Below are 26,126 nucleotides of genomic sequence, written 5' to 3'. Positions count from 1 at the left end.
GTAAAGATGACTTTTATTGTCATCACATCAGAAAACCAAGTTGCTTTGGGATGCACAAGCTTAATTTGGTTTTGTTGTTTTACGACAATGTCCTTCTCTGTAGCCCAGGCTGGCCTCAAGCTCGTAGTCCTGCGTCAGCCCTGCAAGTGCTGGAATAGTGGGTGCTGAGACCCAGTTCTTAGCTCAGGTATTAAGGTTCCGGCCTTCTTCCTTGTCAGGCTTGATCTGGCTCCTTCTTTCCTTCTTGTCTCTGTTTGTACTCTATGGAGGTAGACTTCAGGTTCCCGTTCCCTCCCAGGAAACAGCAGCTACACCTCGCCTTTGGAAACAGGGAGACTCCATGCCGTGCTAAGTTTCCTGGTAAGCCAGCCTGCTTTTATGGTTGTGAAGCCGAGCAAACTAATTTACCCACACACACACTTGGGGCTGGGGCCTGACATGTATGTGATCAGCTGCTCACCTCCCTTCTGGACTTCAAAATTCTCTCTTTCTCTCCCCACGCCCCTCTTTGAGACAGGGTCTCACTATGTAGCCCTGGCTGTCCTGGATCTCATTATGTAGACCAGGCTGGCCTCAAACTCAGAGATCCACCCACATCTGCCTCCTGAATGCTGGGATTAAAGGTGTGGACCACAATACCTGCTCCTCTCATTTTTGGTTGGAGATTAGATGTTTGGCAGATCTACATACATTTCTTAGGTTTATAGAGCCCTTCAGATTTTGCTAGAAGCTCTGGGAACAAGTTTGTGTGCATGCACATATACCTGCTCCATTCGATATGCATTTCCAAAGAATTTAGAAACTTTTAGTATGTGTGTGCTGTATGTGTGTGTATGTGTGTGTATGCTTGGATGCTCCAGGTCATGCCTGTGTATACAGAGGCCAGAGGAGGAAGTCCTGTGGCCTGCTCTGCCACCCTTCACTTACTCTATCCTCTCATTAAACCTTGGGCTAGACTGGCAGGCAACAAGCCCCAGTGGCCCACCTGCCCCCCCTTCCCATCACCTGCTCCCCTCCCCATCACCTGCCCCTCCTTCCCATCACCTGCCCCCCTCCCCACCACCTGGGGTTACAGGAACATATAGCTACTCCTAGCTCTTTGTAGATGTGCTGAGGATTTGAACCCAGGTCTTCATGCTTACAGGCAAATATTCTTACCCAATTAATCACATCCCTAAGCCCCTAGGATTCCAAGAACTCTTCTGTTGTTGTTGTTGGGTTTTGTTTTGTTTTGTTGTTGTTATTGTTTTTCAAGACAGGGTTTCTCAGCCGGGCGGTAGTGGCACACGCCTTTAATCCCAGCACTTGGGAGGCAGAGCCAGGCGGATCTTTGTGAGTTCAAGGCCAGCCTGGGCTACCAAGTGAGTTCCAGGGAAGGCACAAAGCTACACAGAGAAACCCTGTCTCGAAAAAAAAAAAAAAAAAAAAAAAAAAAAAAAAAAAAAAAAAAAGACAGGGTTTCTCTGCGTAGCCCTGGCTGCCCTGGAACTCACTCTGTGGACCAAGCTGGCCTCAAACTCAGAGATCCACCTGCCTCTGCCTCCCGAGTGCTGGGATTAAAGGCGTGCGACCACCACAGAATTTCTGTACCTAAGGCCAGGAGTAATGGACAGACCTGTAATCCCACCTACATGAGACAGTGAGGCAAGAGGAGCTCAAGGCCAGCCTGGGCTACAAAGCAAGTGGAAGGCTATCCTTGGTTACAAGAGACTCTGTTTTAAAACAAAAACAAAAACAAACATAAAATGTAGTCATAGGTGGTGGTGCACGCCTTTAATCACAATACTCAGGAGACAGAGGCTAGAGGATCTCTGTGAACTCAAGGCCAGTCTGGTCTACACGGTGAGATCCCATCTCCAAAACAAAAACAAAAAGTTGAGGGTTCCTGAGTTTTAAAATCCCTAGTCCTTCCCAGCTGCCCCTGTGTACACTTGGAAAGACAGACACTAGGAAACCACTGACACCAAGTGGCAGGAAGGCTACTTGGGATGAAGTGTTCTGGGGCTCACGACTCCCTCCTGAACCAGCTGTGAGTGACCTGAGGAGCAGGCCGGGGGGTGGGGAGGGGGACAGAACTGGAGGGTCTACTGACGGCCCCCGCTGAGCACCCAGCTCAGTGCTGCTCATAAATCAGACACTGTATGGTTTGTGGGTTAAAGAAGGTTTGGATCAAGAACTCAGAGACCGTGGACTCTCCCCACAGCTCAGGTTTGGGTTTTTTCTTTTTCTTTTCTTTTTTTTTCTTCTGATAGAGTTTCACCACATAGCCCAGGCTGGCCTAGAACTTGCTGTGTAGCCCAGGTGAACTCACAGTCCTCTGCCCTAGCCACCTGGGTACTAAGATTACAAGCAGCGGTTACCATGTCCAGATCCTAGTGATGCGCTTTCTTTAAATTTGCTGTGTGATCCCAGGCAGCACACACTCTGGGCCTCATCTGTTAAGTCAGGACTTCCCATCATCTCTGCTTACGTCATAGTCTTACCGTGAGGGTCACTCACTACAGGTGGGTGTGGCAGGAAGCAGGTTCTCCTGGAGTCTTGGGGTTTCTATTGCTGTGGTAAGATACCAACTTGGCAAAGAAAGGGTTTATGTAGCTTACATTTCCACATCACAGTCCATCATTGAAGGAAATCCGGGCAAGACTAAAGGCACCCGGAGGCAGGAGCTGATACAGAGGCCGTGAAGAAATGCTGCTCACTGGTTGTTCACCCTATTTTTTTCTAACACAGCCCAGGACCTCCTGCCTAGGGGTGGCACCGCCCACAGTGGGCTGGTCCCTCCCACTTCAATCATTAGTCAAGGCAATTACCCCACAGGGTTGACTACAGGCTGATTTTACTAAGGTGTTTTCTCAGCTGAGTCCCTCTTTCCAAACTCCAGCTGTGTCTAACTGACAAAAACAACTGGCACAGACCTGTCCAGACTGATCAGAATAAGAAAAGCCAGTGTCGAGTACGCAGTGGTGACACATGTCTATAACCCAGCCAGCCCTCAGGAGGCTGAGTCTGGAAAGTGCCACAAGCTCCAGGCTACCCAGACTATAGTATGAGATTCTATTTAAAGAATAAGAAAGCCGGGTTGTCTCGGCCAACCTTGATATGAGGGTTTGTGCCTACTCTTATTGTAACTTGTTATGCCACATTCAGTTAACATCCCTGGGATGTCTGCTCTTTTCTGCGGGGAAACGAAGGAAGTGTGGATCTCAGGGAGAGGGGAGGTGGGAGAGACGGGAGGTGGGGGCAGGACTGGGAGAAGTGGAGGGAGGGGAAACTTCAGTCAGGATGTAATACATGAGAGAAGAGTGAACAAACACATAAACTCTGGGTGTGGTGACACATGTGGACACAGCATTGGGATGGCTGAGGCAGGGGGATCTCTGAGTTTGAGACCACAATGAGTTCCAAACCAGCCAGGGCTATGAAGTGAGACCCTGTCAAAAAACAACAACAACAACAAAAATCTCCACCAAATATGACTGCAGAAAGTGGGTCAGAGGTAAAACGTATGTATATATATACGTGTATATATATATATACACGTATATATATACGTATATATATGTATAAAATGTGTGCACCCTCACATGCATGTGCTCACATGCACACACATGACAGCTGTGGCACACATGTGAAGGCCAGAGGAAACTTGCACCTATATGGAGTCAGTTTTCTCCTACCATATAGGTCCTGGGACTCATTCAAGGACTTTACCCCCCCCCCCCCCCCCCCGAGCCATTCCCCTGGCCTACTTGTCCCTTTTGTTACAGAGTAAGGATGTGACGTGGACTTACCTGCCCGGGTCTGCATGGTAAGGCCTGGCTGCGCTGCCTGCTGCCCAGTACTTGTTCCCCAAAGCCTGAGTGGGCTCTAAGTGGCTGGTGCTATTGGAAGGGCACCCAGGGAGGCCCCTGAAGACCAGGTGGGAAGACTTCCTGGGGGAGCTGGGGTTCAGGGGTGCTTCTGAGGAACTAGTGGAAAGGATGGAAAGTTCTAGGCAGGGTAGAGAACTTTGAAAAGAGCAGGAAATGGATCTGCTGGCCAGAAGTGCCTATTTTGGGGCAAGTTGAGGCTGCACTGTGGAGGCTTGACTATCAGCCACCTGGGGCAGGGCTAGCATTCTGTCCCCTATATCTGCACCCAGTGGATTATAGAGGGAGAACTTGCCAGGACAGGGACAGAGGAGGCTGGGGATTGGCCAGCTGGGCTGTGCTCAGATAGAGGGGATGGAGGACTCTCACCTGGCATGCTTCCCATTTCCTGGTTAAGAACCCTGGTCTCCGTCCTTCCCCCTGCATCCAAGCAGTAAATAGATGTATAAAGCAACCGTTCCATTTAAAGTTCTGCACGCTGGAGGGAGGAGGCCTGCAGGCCAGCTGCGTCCTTGTTTGGCAATGTTTGTGCTTACAACAAACCTGATAGACAGAGATTTATCACCGTTTTCATTAGCCGAGGTTGGTTTGCTTTGCTGCAGGTTTCTACCAGGCTCCCCCGCCGCCCCCCACATCCACACGCGCTGTGGAGTTACAGATTTATGGCAGGCAGGAAGGTGGGGGCTTCAGGGAGGGAGGGGCAGAGCAAGGTGTGGGCTTGGAGCAGGGCAGAGAGGAAAGTCAGACATCTGAAGGGGGTGTGGCTAGGAGTGCATCCAAGGAAGTTAATTAGGCTGAGTGTGTAGACATGGGTCTTGGGAAGTGGCTGATGGGTACTTGAAATACACCCCCCACCCACACCCACATATCTCAACACCACCCTTAGGAGCATAGATATTGGGGAGCTACTGATTTTTTTAAAAGATTTATTTTAGTTTTAATTATGTTGGGGCGGGAGGAAAATTCTCTTTATGTGAGTGCAGATGCCTGAAGAGGCTGGAAGATGTCAGAACCCTAAGGCTGGAGTTACAGCTTGTGAGCACACATATCACCAGCTCCACCTCTGATGGTGCTGGGAATCGAACTCATGTGTCTGTAAGTGCAGCGTGAGCTCTTAACTGCTGAACCACCACTCTAGTTCCTCCTACTTTAGTTTTTTGAGACAGGGTCTCACTATGCAGCCCTGGCTGTCCTCGAACTTGCTATGTAGACCAGGCTAGCCTTGAATTCAGACATCTGCCTGCCTCTCCCTCCAGAGTGCTGGCATTAAAGAGGTACACCATCACTCTTGGTTATTTATTTATTTATTTTTGTGGTGCTAAAGACCCAATGTAGAGTTTGGGGCATCCTCAGGAAATATTATAATGCTAAGCCATGTCACCTCTTAGTTTTTTGTTTTGTTTTTGGTTGTTTGAAAGGTCTAATATCATGACGTCATCTTGGTTACTGTTCTATTGCTGTGAAGAAACACCATGACCAAGGCCACTCTGATAAAAGAAAGCATTTTCTTGGAGCTCACTTACAATTTCAGGTAGTCAGTCTATTATCATGGTGGGAAGCAGACACAGCGTTGGAGCAGTAGCTGAGAGCTTTACATCCTGATCCAAGGCTGACAGTCACTGGGCCTGTATGGGCTTTTGAAACCTGAAAGCCAACTCCCAGGGACACACCTCCTCCAACAAGGCCACACCTCCCAATCCTTCCAGACAGTCCACCAACTGATGATTGAGCATTCAAATACATGAGCCTATGGGGCCAGTTTCATTCAAACAACCACAGCAGGTTATCCTCAAACTTGCTATGTGGCCAAGGCTGGTCTTGAACTTCTGATTCTCTTGACTTCACCCTCTAAGTGTTGGGATATAGGTATGCATTGTTACGTCTAGTCACATTCCTTATATTTTGAGATATGGTTCCATGATGTTGCTTGTGCTGGTCTTGAGCTCAGAATCTTCCTGCCACAGCCTCCAAAGTTCTGTGGTTGTTACCAGACACAATGGTCAGTGGACATCATCTGTAATCTCAGTACGCAGGAGCCTGAAGCAGGTTTACTGGCTCCTGCCCAGTGTTTAGGAACAGCCTCTCTCAACAAAACAAAACAGGGCCGTCAAGATGACTCATTAGGGAAAAGCACTTGCCCCCAAGACTGGCAACCTGAGTATGATCCCCCAAACTCACATGGTAGATGCAGAGAGCTAAGTCCTTTAAGTTGTCCTCAGACTTTCACACGTGCACCCATGGCATGTGCAGATGCACACACACACACACACACACACACACACACACACACACACACGCATGCACACGCGCACACACACTCAAATAAATAAACAGGGCGGCTGTAGTGGTTAGGTTTTTGTCAGCTTGACATAGGCTGGGGTCATTTGGGAAGAAGGAACCTCAACTGAGAAAATGCCCCATCAGATTAGCTTGTAGGCAAGGCTGTAGGGCATTTTCTTGATTGATGGTTGATGTGGGAGGAGGGTTCAGAGCACTGTGGGTGATGCCACCCCTGGACAGGTGGTCTTGGGTTCTGTAAGAAAATAAACTGAGGGCCAGATGCCTACAGGCTGACCTAGGTCCTCTGCATATACATCATGGCTGAGTAGCTGGTGTTCTTATGGGATTCCTAACGGTGGGTACGGGGGGTGGTCATTGGCTCTTTGCCTACTTACAGGACCCTTTTCCTCATCCTGGGTTGACTCATCCAGCCTTGATGTGACGGTGTCCGGACGCGTAGTGGTACATTATGCGGTGTTTGGTTGATGTCCCTCTAAGACCTCTTTTCTGAGAGACGGAGGGAGGGTGGATCTGGGGGAAAAGGGAAGTGGGGGGATAGAGGCTGGGAGGAGGAGAGGGAGGGGAAACTGTGGTCGGGATGTAATATATGAGAGAAGAATAAAAAATGACAAAAGAAAAGAAAAAGAAGCTGAGTAAGCCAGAGGGAGCAAGCCTGCAAGCGACGTTCCTCCATGGCCCCTGCTTCAGGTCCTGTCTCCGGGTTCCTGCCCTGACCTCCCTTCACAATGGACTGTAAACCGCAGCTGAAACAAAATAGCACATTACCTTTGGTTCCGGTGCCTATCATAGCAATAGAAACCCAGTGAGACACTGGCAAGACGCCTAGGCCAGTAAAGGCGTTGCTGCCGTACAGGCCTAACAACGTGAGTTCAATCCTGGAGTCCCAGGAAGGGTGGAAGGGGTGAGCTGACTCTGCAGATTTGTCCTCTGATCTCCACACATGCACATACAGGCACACACACACACACACACACACACACACCAATAATAAATAATAAATACTTTAAAACTCCAAAATAGCCCAACCCCGAGCGCTGAGATGCCTCGAACCTCCAAGGCATGGCCACAATCTGGGCCAAAGGTCAGGAAGGCTGAAAGCAGAATTTGGGCAACCTTCTGGGCCACTGTGGTCCAGCAGTGTTGAACATCAGTCTTGTAGCTTTCCTCGTACACCAGGCATCAACACAGCTCTTTGAATAGACTGTTACTTTCACCCTCAAAACTACACTCGGCTGTGCTGGCTCACACATATTATCCCCGTAGTCTGAGGCAGGAGGACCTCGAGTCTGAGGTTCGCCCGGGTGGCTTATGGAAATCCTTTTCCAAAAGCAAGGGAGTAGGGCGCTGCTTGGGAAGAATGCTCAGCCTGAAGCCCTGGGTTTAATTCTGGCATCAAATAAACAGGGTATGGTAGTGCAGGCCCATAGTTTCAGCACTCAGGATGCAGAGGCAGGAGGATCCCCACAAATTCAAGGCTGTGTAGTTTGAGACCAGCTTGAGCTGCATGAAATCTTCTTTCAAAGGTTCCAAAGAGTCAGGAAGAGGTCAGCTGAGAGGTGACACAGAGGTCCAAAGTACTGAAGGGTCAGCGAGAGGTCCGCTGGGGAAGTGATGCAGAGGTCAAAAGCAACTGTTTATCCTCCGGAGGACCTGAATTGGGTTCCCAGCAACCAACTGGCTTATATCCTCTTGTAACTCCAGCTGCAGGGGATGCCCTCTTCTGGCCTTGGCACTGTACACACAGGGGGCACACACACACACACACACACACACACACACACACACACACACACACACACACAAAGAAAGAAAGAAAAAGAAATTTTAAAAAAGAAAGGGAGAAAAGAAAAATGAGTCAGCAGGAGAGGGTTGTGCCAAGGTCCCTGGAGGTGACAGGATGGAACATAAAGAAACAGGTTGGGCGCATTACCCAAGACCACAGACAGCCCTGGGACAGTGCGGTGCTACAATCACAATCAGCTCCTCCCACATCCTTATCATGCTAGGAACCATCCCTTAGCTGGACTTATTTTGTCTTTTAATTTAATTTAATTTAATTTATTTATTTATTAGTTTTCAAGACAGGGTTTCCATGTGTGGCCCTGGCTGTCCTGGAACTCATTCTGTAGACCAGGCTGGCCCCAAACTCAAAGATCTTCCTGCCTCTGCCTCCAGAGAGCTGGGATTAAAGGTGTGTATCATCATGCCCGGCTCTTGTTTAAAATTTTTTTTTAATTATTATGTGCAGGGGTGCACCATGGTGGGCACATGATGATCATAGGACAAACATGTGACATTTTCTCCTTCCGTCTTTACATGGGACCTGGAAATCAGATTCCAATTGTCAGGCTTGTGCAGCAACGCCTTGCCCTGCAAAGCCATCTCGTTGGCCCGGGATCTTTCCGTTCTCAGGGCCTCACTTAGCTCATGCAGCCCACCCTAACCTTTCTGGTCCTTCTGCCTAAGCCAGGTGTCCTGCAGACTCCCACAGTGCCCCCCTGGCTGCCCCTTCCCTTAGCTTGGTTTACATGTTCCTCCCAGGGCCTTCAAGATGGTTCAGCTAATAAAGGCATTTGCATCCAAACTCCACAGCCTGAGTTCAATCCCACAGACCCATATAGGGAAGGAGAGGACCGCATAAATAAACTAAATGTAATTTAAAAATTCAAATGTTCCTTCCAAGGGCTATTTTATGAGCTAGCAATAATCAATGCTTTCTAGAAGTCCTTGCATGCCAGCCCTTGGGTCTCCAGCTGACTGAGAGGTAGGGCATGCCAAACCCTGTGTCCCCCAGATGACTGAGAGGTAGTAGGGCAATGGTGATATACACATTTTCTTGATTGACAAGACACACCAGGAGCTGAACAACAGCAAATCTCCCAGAGCTAAGTTGGCTCCCAACCCATGCTATCTTCAAGCCCCTCCTCCTCCTGGGGTTGGGGGTCAGCTGCCACCCTGTCCCAGGCCAGGCCACACTTATTAAAGACCTCTGAACAGCCCAGCCCTTCCCGGAGCATACAGAGTGCACATTTGTTACTGCCAGGCTGGGATCTGATACTCCTTGCAGCCTGATGGAAATTACCCAGGCCCAGGGGCCCAGAGCGGGGTGAACAAGATAGAGAAGACATGATCCCAGCCTTCAGACATTTTCCACTCATCTCTGGATGGGGCAAAAGTACAAATGGGGTTCACGTTCCATACGTCTAAATATTTAAAAGTGATAAATCAAGTTAAGAAACTTAAATAAAATGAGCCCCGTTCTGCTAGGCCAGCGAGTACTCCTTCTAAAGATCTGAGAGTTCTCCCCAGCCCTTCCTTCCCTCCTCACCCGCAGCCTTTGTTTTGTTCTGTGGCAAGGCCTTATGTAGCCCAGGCTGGCCTCCAACTCATAACATATCCCAGGATGACCTTGGATCCTTGCCCCTCCTACTCTACCTCCTGAGTGCTGGGATTACAAGCATTCGTCACCTTTGCCTGGTTTCTGCTCTGGGTGGGAACACAGGGCTCTGTACACTCTAGGCATTCACTCTACCATCTGAGTTCCGTTACCAAGACACCCGCCCTGCTCCTATCACAAGAGCTTCGGGTCAAGCCTCCCGCAGCTGTCCCTCAATACCAGCCCACCCACAGATGGACGTGCTGGGGCACATTAGCTGTACCTGGCCACTTCTCCAGACTCTAACCATCGGTACCTCTCGCCTGGCCATCACATAGCTTCCCAGTTGCTTTCTCTGCTTCCTCTCCTGTCCCTACCTCCAGGCTTGTCTGTACTGGCATCAAAGCCCTTTAAAAAATGTGTTTGCAGGTTGGTGAGATGGTTCAGTGGGTAAGGGCGTTTGCTGCCAACGCTGATGGTGGATCCCTGGGACCCACATGGTGGACAGAGAGAACGCCTGCAAATTGTCCTCTTGATCTCCACACACACCACGTTCACGCCATGAGTACCCCCTTACACACACACACACACACACACACACACACACACACACACACACACAGGTGTGCACACAAATAAACACATGTAATAATAATAATTTGTTAAGGTATTTGAGAGATGGCTCAGCAGTTAAGAGCACACACTGGTCCTGCAGAGTGGCCATGAGTACCCCCCTACACACACACACACACACACACACACACACACACACACACACACTGGTCCTGCAGAGTGGCTCACGACTGCCTGTAACTCCAGCTCTAAGGGGTCTGATGCCCTCTTTTGGCCTCTGAGAACCCCTTTCCTCTCATGCATATACCCCACACAGACACATGCACATAATTAAAAATAGAACAAAATTCCTTAAATTAACATATGTTTCCTGCTGGCCATGGGGAGACACATCTGTAACCAAAGCACTTAGAAGGCAGAGGTAGGAGAATCCCAAGTTCAAGGTCAGCCTGGGTTACAAAGAGAGCCCTAGTCTCAGAATATCAAAGGCTAGGGGTTCAACTCAGTGGTATAGCACTTGCCCAGTTTGCCCCAGCACATCCTGAATTTAGTCTCCAACACCACAAAACATTTTATATTTATATATACATATGTACACACACACACATATATACACAAATACACATATACATATTTAGCTGAGTTGGTAGAGTGCTTGCCAAGCCTGCACATGGACCTGGGTTGATCCCCAGCACCACATAAACTGGTCGGAATAGTGCAAACACACACACAAGCAGCAAAGCAAACCAGACTCACTAAGTTGTTGCACACCTGTAGTCCCACAGGGGGGTTGAGGCCAGCCCAGAATACAGAAACCCTGTCTGCAACGAAACAAAACAGCTAACAATAATCAAATGGAATTTAAAAAGCCAGGCTTGTCATCCCTGCTCAGTGTTTACCAGGCCTCCCATTTTACTCGGAAGTCTAGAAATTCCCAACCAAGCCCCAACACCCGATGAAGAGAGTTCCAGATGACAAGCTTCACTCTGGCTTGGCTACTTTGGGGACACATCTGGCCTAACCACCCGAAGAATTCTGGGTTTGCATGAGGAGGGGTCTCAGGAAAGGATGGGAGGGCTGGGGAAAGACATAGATTTTAGTGACTCCATCCACTTGAGGACCATCCAGCCCCCTTTTAGTATCCCCCATCCATCCCCCTTTGGGTATCCCCCAAAAGTCACCCCAGTGCTGATCACTAAGGAAGGTCCGAGGTGTGCAGCAATGTGTCTAGGGCCACCCTCCCTTCCCTGCTCACACAGGGCTTGACTCTAGGTCAGCTGGATCCTCAAGTGGCTTTTAAGCAATTAGGCTGGGCGCTAAGCACTTGCCGATCTAATTGTATGAACAGCCCTCAAAGTGTCGGAGGCTGTGGAGAGCAAAAGCTGAGCTCACCAGATGCTCAAGACAGAAACACGCGGTGGAAGCCAGGGCCCAGGCTTCTGGCCCTCTGCCTCCCTTTCCCCATCCATCTTCTTGGTGCTGAGCAGAGGTCTGCTAGGGACTGAGGCGACCTTCCTCCCCAGGCTCTGAGGGCTCCGTGGCCCTCCCCTGTCTATAAGTGACTGTCCTACTGAGGTCAGTACAGTATCTCTTCTCATCCCCAGCAGACCCTCCACCCCTGTGGCAGAGTGTCTCCTCAACACCCCGGAAAGTCACCCAGCAGCCTTGGAAGTAATATTGTACTGACTTGAGGGCTGGATGCTTGAGAGTTTGACAGGCCTCAGCCTCCATTCGGTCTATAGGCAAGTGAGGGGGAGGAGCTGAGCCAGCTGAGCAGAAATGAAGAAAGGGGGGTGCTGAGGACAGAGAGGAAGGACAACAGAGAAAGGCCGGCCTGAGTGAGAGCCGAGGAATGGCTCCATGGAGGAAGTGGCCTGAAACTGAGCTGGAAAACAAATGTTACACTCTGCAGGCCAAGCCCAGAAGTAGGATATAGTCCTCTGAGTTATGTGGTGGCATATAGGGACCAGGGGGTTGAGACAAGGTGCCACATAGCCCAGGCTGATCTTGAACTCATTATGACATTGAATTTTTTTTTTTTTTTTTTTCCGAGACAGGGTTTCTCTGTGTAGCTTTGCACATTTCCTGGAACTCACTCTGTAGCCCAGGCTGGCCTGGAACTCACAGAGATCCACCTACCTCTGCCTCCCGAGTGCTGGGATTAAAGGCGTGCGCCACGACATTGAACTTCTGATCCTCTTGTCTCTACCTCCCACTTTCGAGGATTAAAGGAGTGTACCACCACGCCATTTATAGGGTTCTGTCAACCGAACCCAGGGCCTCATAGATGCTAGACAAGCACTCTATTAACGGAGTCACATCCCCAGTACACTGTTTTATTGTTATTTTTTTTCCATTGTGTGTATGTGTGGTATGCATATATGTATGTAGTGGGTAGCTGTTCCAGCTTTGACCTTGGAACACTGCCCCTAGTGTGGCAGTAGGTAACTGCCACACCTGCCTATGACCTGCCCCTGGGGCGTGGCCAAGATGAGACCCTTTAAGACCTGAGATGCATATGTGTTGCTCTCTTGGCTCTTCATGGACCTGTAGGCTGGATTACAGACCACATCAGAGTTCTCCAGAGAACTACGCTGGACTGCACCTCTTCTCTCCCAGATCCTGTAGCTGACCCCTTAGTGGCTGCAAATTACCCCTGAAATAAACCTCTTTTAATTACCAGATAAACTACATGGAATTGGCTCGTATCCATGCATTTTTTTTTTCGAATGTACATCATGTGTGTGGAGGCTCAATGTTGATGTGAGGAATCATTCCCTCATGAGTCTTCCACCTTATTCATTGAGGCAGGGTCTCTCAATCAAACCCAGAGCTCACCGATATGGCTAGTCTTCCTAGCCAGCTTGCTCTGGGGATCAAGTTTCAGCCTTGTGAGGACCAGTGTTTATTTAGGTTTCTGAGGAGTCTTCATGCTCCTGCAGTAAGCACCTTAACCACGGAGCTGTCTCCCCAGCCCTCGGTTTCATTTTTCGAGAGAGTATCTCTCATAGCTGAGCCTGACCTGGAACTTCCTTTGCAGCCAGCTGGATATGACCTTGAACTCCTGATCCTCCTGTTTCCACCTCCTAAGTGCTAGGTTTACACTGAGATCGGGAAGAGAGATCAGGGGAAGAGCTCTCAGTGAACCAGGAGCTGACACATTGGTCTAGACTGGCTGGCCATGAGCTCCAGGGATCCACCTGTCTGTAGCTCCGCCTCCCCAGCTCTGGGATTGTTAGATGAGTGTTGGGGTTCCAAACTCAGGTCCTCAAGCTTGTCGACCTACCAAGGGAAGTCTCAGTAGCTGCTCCTTTGCACATTCTTTCATTTGCTCAACAATTTCCTTGGGTGTTCCTGGGGGAGAATCCATTCTCCAGCCCCCCACCCCACCCCACCCCACCCCACCCCACCCCCGACTTCTTGTACAGTCCCTGCTGAGACATCTTCAGACTGCTGGGCTAGCCACTGTCCACGCTTTGGGCTTTGTGGGTAATGATACCCTGTCTGACTTGCACTTAGGTATGTTGCTAGCTCTGTTTTGTCCCCACTCCCATGAAACAGTTGGGGGACCTTGCCTAGATTGAAAGTGGGGGGTGGCCCAATGAGAGGCCTTCAGGCAGGTACTGTCAGTTTGTTCAGTTTGGTGACTGGCAGGTGCTCACCCAGGACATCAGACCTTGGGGTGGAATGTCCACCAGGGTCTCTACACAGGATTTTCTCTCTATGCTGAGCAGAGGAGGGGTCCCTAGGAGTTATTAGAAGACACAGGGCTCAAGGACACCAGGGATCCAAGCAATCATCTAGAGAAGTACAGCCCTGGGGATGCAGCTCAGTTGTAGAGTGTTTCTCTCGTACACATGTTGTCCCAGGTTCAGTTCTCAACAGCATTAACCAGATTTAGTGGGGGCACACTTGTAATCCCAGCACTCAAGAGGCTGGAACAGGAGGATCATGGGTTCAAGGTTAGCCAGGGTTAACTAATGAGTTCAAGTCTAACCTGGGCTGCTTAGTGAGCCTGGGCTACTGCCTTTAAAAACCAAACCAGGGGCTAGATTCAGGGTATCATTACCCAAAAAGCTCAGAGCTTGCACAGTGGCTAGTCCATTAGTCTGAAGATGTCTCAGCAGGGACTGTACAAGAAGTCGGGGGTGGGGAAGGTGGGGGGATGGGAGGGAGGATGGGTTCTCCCCCAGGAACACCCAAGGAAGTTGTTGAGCAAATAAAAGAATGTGCAAAGGAGCAGCTACGAAGACTTCCCTTGGAAGGGTCAACAAGCTTGAGGACCTGAGTTTGGATCAGGTCCTCCTGCCCAAGCAGGGACAGTGAGAGGCAGGGATAGAGTCTCCCAGTTGTTGAGTGTATCAAAGAATGCTCAAAGGGGCTGCTGCCAGACTCTTCCCTGGAAAGGGTCGCTTGGAGACCGTCACCAGTCATGTTTACCTTGGTGTGAATCACGTATCTTACAGCAAGAGTTTCTAGGAGGAAGGAAAAGTTTTGGAAACCGGATGTTTCTCTCTAAAGGAGAGAGGTGGGAGACAGCCACTCATACAACCCTCCCCTAACCTGGAATGCCCCGCCTTCCCGCCTCCCCGCCTCCCCACCTCCCCTCTTTCTGCTCTCAACCTACCCTCTCTCTTCCTTCCTGGGGGCAGCTCAGGTGATGAAAGGTGCTTTCTGGAGGGGAAAGATATTTGGCATGGAGCACAGGGGTGGGGGAGGGCAATGTCAGATTGTGCTAACTTGAGGGGTGTGGCCCCAGGCGCGTCCACAGGAGGAGGGCGTGGCTTCCTGCCGGAGCTCGGGCTGCTAACAGTGGAAATTCCTACCTGGCCCTCTGCTCCAGCCCTACCTGCCACGGCAGCAACTTCACAAACAAACAAGGCAGAGGCGGAAGTCAGCACGACACCTGCTCCGGCCCTCTGTCCTTGAGAGGTTCCAGACAAGCTCAGGACCCAGGAGCCCAGGAGCCCACACCACCCAAGGCCTGGCCTGGCCCACTTCCCAGTCTGTGGAAGGCCATCATGAAGCAGCCAAGTCACTTGACCTTTCTGGATTCCAGAATCTTCTTCAATGGACAAAGGCGAAAAGGAGAGGTGTCAGAACTAAATACCCTGCCTCCACATCACAGTGGATCCTGGAGATGACATAGTCCAGAGATTCCAGCTTCTCCCCTCACATCTCTGGTAGCTACTGGTGACCTTGAACTTCTGATCTGTTTCCCAAGTGTTGAGATTATAGGTATACACCACCAAACCCAGTTGTAGGCATTGCTGGGCTCAGACCTGAGGCTTTGCTATGCCAGGCAAGCACTCTACAGGCTAAGCCGCCTCCCCAGGCCTCTGTCCCTCTTTTCTCACTTCAGGTGCTCCCGTGACTGCCTTGAGGCTTTGGAGGTTAGGAGAGGAAGAGAGAAAAAATCACCCAATGATGCTTCACCGCCATAGGAGTCCACTGCATAGTCTTCTTTTTATTTTTATTGTATGTGTATGTGTGCCCGAGCGTGTGCATGTGCACCACCTGACTGCAGGTGTCCACAGAGGCCAAAGAGGGGCATGGAATCCTGATCCTGGAGTTACAGATGGTTGTGAGCCGTAACGTGGGTGCTGGGAACTGAGCCCAAGGTCCTCTGGAAGAGCAGCCAGTGCTCTTAGCTGCTGAGCCAGCTTTCCAGCCCCCGTCTGTTGCTTCTTTCATAAACCTCAGATTGGAGCACGCCATGGTGGTACACACCTTCAATCCCAGCACAAGGCAGAAGTCCAGTGGGATCTCCGTGAGTTGGGGGCCAGCCTGGTCTACCCAGCCAGTTCTAGGAGAGCTGTGGCTATATAGAGGAGGCTATCTCAAAACAAACAACAACAACAAAAACCCATAAACCTCAGATTCTAAGAGTCTTCATTATTTTCCCTAACATGCTTTCAGCAAAGCATGGTGGTACATCCCTGTAATCCTGGCATTTAGATCTGACACCTCCGGCCTCCCCCTGCCCCTACAATCACATGCATGCACCCACACACAGAATCACACACACACACACACACACACACACACACACACACACACACACACACACACAATTAAAAATAATGAATCTTTAAAACAAAAAGGTCATCTGAACTACATAAAGAGTTTGGGGCCAGCCTTGGGTACATGAGGTTGTTTCTCCGAAAGAAATAAAACAAAAACAAACACCCTGGTGTGGTCGATGAACTGGGAGACAGCATGGAACTAGTTCCGGATCACGGGGAGAGCAAGGGAAACACTGTCACTTCTACAACAGTTCCCCACTCGGGAAGAGTCATTTTCGAATTTGACACCCATACTTCATCCCAAGTGAGCCCAAACCTCTGGGGTGTGGCCCAGGGATCTTCCTGTGCCTTTGTCTCCCCAGCTGAAAAGTCAAGCTCATCATAAATGTACCCCTGGGATCTGTTGTACTGTAGGAATTAAGTCAGTGGTTCTCACCCTTCCTGACGCTGCAGCCCTTTAATACAGTTCCTCGTGTTGTGGTGACCCCAACCATAAAATTATTTTCGTTCTTCTTCATGACTGTAATTTTGCTACTGTTGTGAATCGTAATGTAAATATCTGTGTTTTCCGATGATCTTAGGCTACCTCTGTGAAGGTCATTCAACGCCAAGGGGTCGGGACCCACAAGTTGAGAACCACTGAATTAAGTGAATGATTTTGAACGAGATCTGCAAGAATGCTGAAGGACATGTCAAAAACCACGCCACGGGTACTTCCAGAATTCAGGTTGACTGAAGGCAGAGGACAAACTGGCAGGAACACGTGACTGCTGTCAGGCTCCACCCCCTCCCCTACTCCTGCGCAGTGCACCTGGGAGAGGCCCACTCTGCCTCCGTAGGGGATGGAAGGCCAGGAGGAGGCTCACCTGCTTTCTGTACAAAGTCCAGGGGGGCCCCACCCACCCTGGCACTGTGCCCACCCCCACAGAGGGGTGGGCACCGCCACGCCCCAACCTGCCACAGTAGGAGTCTGACAAGAACCAAACCCTTCCCGGTCTCCCCCCGCCCTCCCCTTTCCTGCTTTTATTATTTTCTTTTCCATAAAGATTAGTCTCTGCTGCTCCTCTATCAAGGCCCAGAGGATAAACATGTGGTCCCGAGGCTGAGAAACGCCAGGCCTGAAGGCCCCACAACCCCCACCCGGCAGCATAAACCCTGGGCTTTTAAGCAAGGAATGGTTTTCAGCAAATCTCCCCTATCAGCAGAAACCTTTGAGAGCGTTTGTTTAAAGGCCAGGGAGATAAACAGCAAGGAGAGTGTTTGTTTAAGAGACATGCTCTGTGTGGCCACTTGGGCCAGGGTTTACATCTGTGGGGAGGGGAACGGCTTTGAGGCCAGGGTGAGGGCTCCCAGGGGCACCCTTGCACTCCTGGGTGTGGACTCCAGCCCAGGTAAGCCAGCCGAGTCCTAGGGGAGGGAAATGAGCCAGGCTGTACCTGTGGGCCCTCCCGGACTAAGGGTAGTAGGAGTCTAAAGGAGCCCTTCTCAGTCTGCAGCTGTGAGAAGGGAAGGTACCCAGAGGACCTGCTGGTGGGATGGGGGCAGAAACCCTCCATGCAGGAGCTGAGATGCGGCTCGGTCAGTAGGATGCCTGGCACACAAGCAGGGGGACCTGAGTTGAGATGCCCAGAGCCCATGTGAAAGCCTGAGCTGGGGGGGTGGGGGAGTGTGGAGACAGGAAGATCACTGAGGTTTACTGGCCAGCTGGCCTGGGATGAACTTCAGATTCTTTGAGAGACCCTGTCTCAAAAAGTAAAGGTGGGGAAGGCCAGCAAGGTGGCTCGGGGGGAAGGCACTTGCCACCCAGCCTGAACACCTGACTGAGTTCAGTCGCCAGGACTCAAATGGTAGAAGAAAAAACTCTGGCGAAATGTCTCTGACATACATATGCAAGCTGTTTACACACACAATAAGCAAACAAACAAATAAATAAATAAAGTCTAATTAATAATAATAAGAATGGTCAACAACTGACGAAACATACTTGATGTTGACCTTGGGCTACCACATCTACACTAATATGTACACACATCACACACATACTATACTACACACACACACACTTAAACTTGAAAAAAGAAAGTTTCTTAGAAATCCATTCTGCCATACTCGAAGTCCAGAATAGAAGTAGGGTCTGGGCCCACACCACACCTTTTACTCCACAACCCAGGGTACACCAGCGTGAGCTCGCACAGAACTGGATCTGCTCAGCCTCCGCAACACCGGCAAGCCCGCCTCAGTGTATGCTGACTGTGCCTCCTTCCACTGGCCACATGTACTGGGGACCCGATGTCCACAATGTGGAGGACTTGGGGTAAGGCAGAGCAAGTAAAGCTCTGCACACACAGTGAGCGTGCACTGGCTAAGGAGACCCCACTGAGGGAGGAACTAGGCACCAGGGCCTGAGAGGGATGGTTGATGCTCCCTGGAAGATGAGTTTGGTGGGTGTATCCATAAAGGCAGAGGGGCCCAGGTGGGCCCTCCTGCCAGGGCAGAATCCCCGAGGAATGATGAGTGCTCCACAGAGCCCTGGAACAGGTCCCATGGGCAGGAAGAACCATGGCACGGTCCACGTCCTCGGTGTCCTTGCTGAGGTGGGTATGGGCTGGTGAACCCTCAGGCAGGAGTGGGGAGACTCAGACTGGCTCTCCCTAGAGTCCTTTCTCCCTTCCAGGCAGCAGGGACGTAGCTCTGAAGAGAGGGAGGCAGGCACGCACTGCCACAGTTCCAACATGATGGCACCCCACGAGTGTCGATCGGAAGCAGCGTAGGTCTTCAGGCAAGTCCTCAAGTGGACTGGGAATCTCTGCTTCCATCCTGGCTCTGCCTTTGCTAACCAGGTGACCTGGGCAACTGATTCGAAGCTTCCTGAGTCTAGTTTTCTTCTCCAGTGAGTGGGAATAACATATCATTTCCTTACCGGGATGGGTAGACGGAAGGAAGAACAGTGGGAGTTTGGGCAGGAGATACAGTAGGTGCTCAGTAAACACCGGGTTTCCCAACCAGGCCCCATGCACTTTCGGCCTTCTTTTCTACCTCCTCTTGGAAGGGTGGGCTAGAAGATGAGGGGTCTGTCCCCCAGGTTCCAGAACTGGAGAGACGAGAAACTGCTAAGTTGTTTGCAGGCACTGGAAAGACTCTCTCACTGGAGAAAGTCCAGATTGGCTCTGTGGGGTTCACAAGGAGGGTAGGGATTCCAGAACCCAGAATGGGTTTTCTGTCCCACTCAGGAGGAAATCCAAGAAGTCAGTGCTGTCGTCCAGTGGAAGGGACGTCGAGGCACAGAGCTCCTGAGTTGGGCAGAGGCAGGGCAGAGATGGAGAGGGAGACCTGCCCTGGAAGGAGTCTGCACCCATCAGGTCTCTGGAGCTGCTGCCACACTAAGATTTGGGGATTTTCCACCACTCCTTGTGGGGGTTCCAAAGTCCATCAAGATTCTCTCCAGTCCTCGAGAAAAGCAGTCTGTTGTTTGTCCTTAGTGTCTTGGCGTGTGAGAGGCCAGCACGCATCTGAGAGATAAGCCCATGCTAAATTTGGACCAGCAGCACATTAACCTGTGAGCATTAACCAGGCCACATAGGTGATGTTTACAGGGCCTTGAATGTGTCCTCGCTCAGGTAGGAGAACATTCCAGCACCATGGGAAGGACTGAGGGACAGATGTGTTTGGGAGACTTCAGTATTTTATCAAATAATTCTTAGTGCTTTAAAGCTCAACCTGGAATAAGATAAACTTCAGCTGCGATCAGGATTGCAGACCACGGCCCAGACATCTGTAGGGCTGGATGGCTGCCTCAGCCCCTCCTCTCTGGCAGCTGGAGTGCCTGGGGACCTCGGGGTTCCTTCTCTTTGCCCTGTCTACGCCTTGCCAAGGAGAACCCTGTGCCTGTGCCTGGCAGCTGGAAGGCAGCACTTTTCTTTTCAAAGCATCTATGTCTCCTTTGCCTCCTCCTCCTCCTCCCTCCCCCCCACCCCCAAAAAGGGAGGATGCCCCTGTGTTGAGTACACAGCCTGTAATTTTGCTGTCAAACCTCAGCTAGGAGGTCAGTGTTGTGACTGGCTGTGTAAGGATCGCTCCCTTAAGGGTAATTACACTAAATTCCCCTCTGAAGGACAGCTCTCTCTGGATAGAATGCAAGAAAACCCCCACATCACATCCCTGTTCACGGAAATGCTTGGGTCTCTATGGCTGTCACTGGCACTCTGGAGATACTTCGAGGCACTCTGACTCCTCGGAGGAGAGGTTGCAGGGTGACAAGACCCAAGACCACAGGGAAGCAAGACCAAACGGGGGTGTGTGCCGGGGGAGAGCTCCAGAGAGCTCTGTCTGGGGAGCTGGGGTTCTGGGTGGCCCAGAAGCAGCCGGGAATGTCTCTGCTTTAGCTGACAAGACCCTGGACCAGGAAAACAAGAAGGTTCCATCTCCTGGCATCCAGAAAGGGAGAGGAGACCCCTCTGTACCCACCCATCTCTTTAACAGGTTGGCCTTGAGGGCCTAGTACATGTTCTGTACCCCCACCCCCACAATGGGTCAGTGGAACCAGAGACGGACCTAAGATGGAGCAGTGGTGCCCTTGAGAAAGAGCTAGAGAACTCTAAAGCATAACAAAGCCCTCATACGTGAAAGGTGAAATAAAAACGCAGCAGCACACCTGCCCATCACCCACAGCCCTCACCAGCGGACACGATCTTCCCTCCCACTGGTCTTTTCCACCCAGAGCACCCAATGATGGCAGGAAAAAAAATGGTCATGACCTTCCAGGTCTAGCATCGGAGCTTCCCCTTTCCATGCCAGGGAGACCCCTGCGAGAACTGGGGAGTCACTTCAACCACAACAAACAGTTAAAAGGAAGAAAGCGGGTCTGGCGATATCAATGCACTTTGATAACAATAAACCCTGCTTTTAATTTATGCTAATGTGTAGGGCCGTGGTGACAGTAAGAACTAAATTACAGAGTGGCTTTCGAGCCGGTAATTATCCCTCCATTTTTCGCCGCTCTGGAAGATGGACACACAATTATGCTCTCTTGCTGTATATTAATACAGATTCTTGACATCTTCAGCAGACCCGGAGCTGTCATCCAGCTTTTTGTCTCCTTTAATTGAAAATTAATGGTTACTGGGTTGCCACGGAAACAGAGGCCACGGACGCCAATGGCGCGCACGTCTCACTAAGGGACCGGCGGCATCAGGAGTCCGGAATGACCTTGAAAGTTAAAAGAAAAAAAAACTTAAAAAAAGAAAGGGAAGAGGAGGGGAGATGAGGACAGGAGGGGGGAGGCTGTGGGTCAGAGCCGAGAGAAGAGAAGGAACGAGTGGGTGAGGAAGGGAGAGCATGGGGAACGAAAAATATTTGAAAATTTCACAGGATTGGGAGCATGAGTGCTGGACAGACAGAAATTAAATCCATAGATTTAATTTGTAGATTTAATAGTAGATTTAAACAAAAAAGTGATTGCTTGTTTTTTGTTTTTTTGTTTTTTAACTCTGGGTCTCTTCTATCCCAGGCTGCAGGAGGATCTTGAACTTCGGATCCTCCTGCCTCCACCCACCCAGTGGGGGCTGCTATAAAGGTATATGCCATCAAGCCTGGTTTGTGGGTGCTGGGGATTGAACTCAGGGCTTTGTGCTGGGCAAGCACTCTACCCACTGTGCTACATCCTCAGCCCAGTTACCCTCTTCCTCCCCCAAAGGCCATTGGAAATCGGGGAGATGGATCCTGGCTTCCAAAGCTGTGGTCAAATCTAATTAAGATCTTCAGCCCCTACCCAGAGCTCGGTGGGGAAGAGACCAAGTTTCTTAGGTGTGGTGGAAGGCAGTGGTGGAACCATGCCTTGGGTGAGAGGTGTGGGGGAACATACCGCAGGAGCCAGTTGGTAGTACTGTTAGAAACAGGATCCAGAGCGGGAACTGCTGCATGGGGAACTGGGAAGCCATAGCAGGTGGATAAAGCGGGCTTGAGGAAAGGGTACCTTCCGCAGGCCCTGCCAAGGTATGCCGCTGAACAGAAGGGCTCTGTGGGCGGGCTTTCAGCTCTAAACCACAAAAGAACCAAAGAAGAGTTAGGGATGGAGGATCCCCTGGAGCCTAGGCCTGGGAGGCAGGGCTTAGTTTACACAGGAAGATTTAGAGATGGGGGTGGACCGCTCAGAGAATCTGGAAAGGGCTAGTAGTTCTGAGGTTAGGGATACTTTTTCTAGGAGAGGTTGTGGGCTCCACACAGGGCAGGAAATTCTAACAGGAAAGCTAGGCTGTCCCCATCAGCCAAGGTATCTGCTCCAGGACACTAGTTCCTAAACGCCCACGGAGAATCAGGGCCAAGCTAAGATTTGGGGTCCTGAGGTCAAATCAAAGCTGACCCTTCCCCAGAAAGGGCAGAAGTAGAAAGTGGGGGTAGATGGACACATAAGCAGATAGTTACTGAATAAACAACCCCTCAAACATTTCTCTCTAAAGATGTCCACAGCAGTGTTGTTTATCATAGTAAAAAATAATCCAGAAGCAGTCTATATAACTACTGGACTGAAGAGATGAAATTCATTCTTCCTTTCCTTCTTTCTCCTTTTGAGACAGGGTTTCTCTGCCTTGGCTGTCCTGGAATTCAATCTGCAAGCCAGGCTGGCCTCAAACTCACAGAGATCTGCCTGCCTCTGCCTCCCAAGTACTGGGATTAAAGCCCTCTGCCAAGGCTGCCAGCTGAAATGCTTTCTAATAAACCAAAGGACAGAGCATTCCTCTTCTGAAAGTTTTTTAAATGTGTGTTTGTGTCTGTATGTACGAGTGTGTGTAGTGTGTATAGTAAGTATCTAGGGAGGTCAGAAGAGGGTGTTGGATCCCCTGGAGCTAGAGTTACAGGCAGTTGTAAACCACCCCCCACATGGGGAACCAAACTCCCTAAGAGCACTGAGTCATCTCTCCAGCCTCTATTGATCGATCGATCGATTGGTGACTGAGGTAGTCTTACTCTGTGTAGCCCAGACTAGCCTAGAAAAAGTTATAGAGAAAAGGATGACCTTGAATTTTTTTTTTTTAGATTTATTACTTTATCTCATGTGTATGAGTATTTGCCTGTAGTATGCCTGGTTCCTACGGAAGTCCAAAGAGTCAGATTCCCTGAAACTGGAGTTATGGATGGTTTTGAGCCACCATGTGGGTGCTAGAAACTGGACCTAGGTCCTCTGCAAGAGCAACAAGCATTCCTAACCATAGAGCCATCTCCTAGCCCCTAACCTTGAACTTCTGATTCTGCCACTTCCACCTTCTGGGATGACAGGTGTGTGCCACCACACCCAATGTTAGGTGCCAGGAATTGAACCCGGGGCTTTGGGCATGCTAGATAAACACTACCAAACTGAACTATATGAGACTCTGTCTCAGAGAAATTATATGTGTGTGTTAAAAGTGAGCATTCTTACTAGGCATGGTGGTGTATGCCTTTGATCCCAGCACTCGGGAAGTGGAGGCAGGCAGATCTCTGTGAGTTCGAGTCCAGCCTAATCTGCAGAGTGAGTACCAGGACAGCCAGGGCTACAAAAAAACCCTGTCAAAAAAAAAAAAAAAAAAAAAAAAAAAAAGCACCCTGAAGTCTATAAATGTTCACATATGTCAAAAGATCTAGACTAGTGTATATAGGAAGCGTTACCATGGTTATCTCTGGGCTTTTAGGTTACAGATGATCTTTATCTCCTTTTTTGTGGGTGCTTTTCTGTATTTCTAAGTTTCCCGCTGTGCATGTATCTATGTGTTATTGTTGTTGTTTTGTTTGTTTGTTTGAAACAGGGTCTCCTGTATCCAAGGCTGACCTTGAACTTGCTCTATGAATGAGGATGACTTTGAACTCTGGATCCTCCTGCGTTCATGCTCTCCTACTGATGATATCACAGCTGTTCACCACCATGCTCAGGCATGTTTTCTGAAATTCTATAACATACATAACTTTGATTATCATAAAATGGTAGAGATTGGCTGATCTAGGAACTAATACCCAAGAGATTAAACTCTCAGCAAGGGAGGGGAGCTCCCCACATACTTATGGTGAGATTTGGCAACTGGCTCCAGGGTTTTACCCTAAAGAAAGACCCTTCCCCAATGACCACACCCCCCCAATCTCATACAAATCCTCTCTTCACTTCAGCTGGATTTCCAGAGTATCTAGAGATGGGGGGCAGGGGGAGAGGCTGAGCACCCCGGAAGGGCTGCTCAATGGCCAGGTAAGCAGACAGACATGTGTCTTAGCAGCCATAAGGACCACTTGGTTCCTGGGTGAACCCTGAAAGCAGCTTGGCTAGTTTAAGCCACGTGCACGTGGCTCATCAGCTCAGGGACCAGGGAGGGCTCGTTCATTAAGATCCAGTACCTGGCTGCATATCGATGGTTGCCAAGCTGGTGATCGACTTTGAGCCGCTATTAACTATATATCATTATAACTCTAAGTTAAACATCATTATTTATGTGTGTTCATGCATGCATGTGCAGGTATTTATGCATGTGCACATTTGTGTGTGTGTGTGTGTGTGTGTGTGTGTGTGTGTGTGTGTGTGTGTGTGTGTGTCTGTGAGAGAGAGAGAGAGAGAGAGAGAGGGAGGGAGGGAGAGGCCAGTTTCAGATATTCCTCAGGAGCCATCCACCTTTTTTATTTTTTATTTTTTTGAGAATGGGTCTCACTGTGTAGCTGTTAATGGCCTAGAACTGGCTGTGTAGACCAGGCTGGCCTTGAACTCACAGAGATCCTATTGCCTCTGCATCCCAAGTGCTCAGATTAAAGGTGTTCACCGCCACACCTGGGCCTCCTTTTAAAAACTTTTTATTTTGGCCCAGAGGTGGTGGTACAGCACTCGGGAGGCAGAGGCAGGCGGATCTTTGTGAGTCCGAGGCCAGCCTGGTCTACAGACCGAGTTCCAGGACAGCCAGAACTACAGAGAAACCATGTCTCAAAAAACAAAACAAACAAAAAACCTTTTCCTTAGCGTGCGCATGAATGAGAGCACACACGTGACACAGTTTACATGCAGATCAGAGAACAGCTCCCAGGAGCTGGTTGTCTCCTACAGTGGGCTCCACAGATTGAATGGAGGTCATCAGGCTGGCACAGCCAGTGCTCTGACCCACCTAACCATCTCACCAGCCACCCCTTACACACACCATCTCACCAGCCACCCCTTACACACCCACCTCACCAGCCACCCCTTACACATCCATCTCACCAGCCACCCCTTACACACACCCACCTCACCAGCCACCCCGACACCCCTTACATACACATTTTTTTTTAAAGACAGGGTCTCTTGTAGCCCAGCCGGTCTTGAATTATTTACATGGGCTAGGCTGTTCCTCTTCCTGAAGGTGGCTTTCGCTTCATCCACCTGGAGTGTCTCACAAGCTCTGGTTTCACGTGTCCTGAAATCCACAGCAACCCCTTGGAAGCAAGTGGCCAGGAAGAAGGCTTGGGCCTCACTGTCCACCAGCCTGACTAGCTGACTGGGACATTAAACCGGATGGTCCCTGAGACACATAGGAGGCCTGGCCTCCTCTCAGCCCCCGTCTGTCCTTCTCTACCCATCTCCTGTCCTTGCCCCCCTTCTCCAGCCACCCCGCCCACTTCCCTCCCCACCCTCTTTCCCAGAGCAAGAACAAGAACACAAACAAGTCAAACCCAGAGGCGGCTCTGGTGGCAGCAAGGGAGGCAGGGAACCGGCCTTCACTCCCCGGCTTCCCTGATCCGGACCTTAATCCCCGCTCAGCATCCTGTCAGCCGGCTGTTCTGGGCTGACATTGCTGCAGGCACCTTCTCGGCAGCCCTTCCTCAGATCTGCCGCCTCTGGGGACCTTTAAAGAGGAGCCTGAGGTTTCTCTGTTACAGCCTGCTTCACTCGCTGGCCTCGAGCAAAACCTGGGCTCCCGCGGGGCGTGGGGAGGAGGGCGGCGGGGGCGGTGCGGGGTCTGATGTTTCTGAGGAGGAGTCGGGATGGAGGTGGCAGGACCC

General features: G+C 50.3%; 1 long non-coding RNA gene across 1 annotated transcript; it reads right to left on the bottom strand.

Moving 5' to 3' along the window:
• Window positions 1-21,029: 21,029 nt before the first annotated feature.
• On the bottom strand, window positions 21,030-25,766 carry LOC128114147 (uncharacterized). Its single transcript, XR_008219728.1, has 3 exons — window positions 25,403-25,766; window positions 22,006-22,179; window positions 21,030-21,350 (listed from the first exon to the last, which is right to left on the bottom strand). It is a non-coding gene; the product is annotated as an uncharacterized LOC128114147 (long non-coding RNA).
• Window positions 25,767-26,126: the final 360 nt, after the last annotated feature.

Source organism: Peromyscus californicus, unplaced genomic scaffold (genome assembly GCF_007827085.1).
Source record: "Peromyscus californicus insignis strain IS unplaced genomic scaffold, ASM782708v3 Scaffold_19__1_contigs__length_69161282, whole genome shotgun sequence".
Taxonomy (NCBI): domain Eukaryota; kingdom Metazoa; phylum Chordata; class Mammalia; order Rodentia; family Cricetidae; genus Peromyscus; species Peromyscus californicus.
The sequence above is the reverse complement of the archived record's forward strand: the minus strand, read 5'-3'. Positions and strand labels throughout refer to the sequence as shown.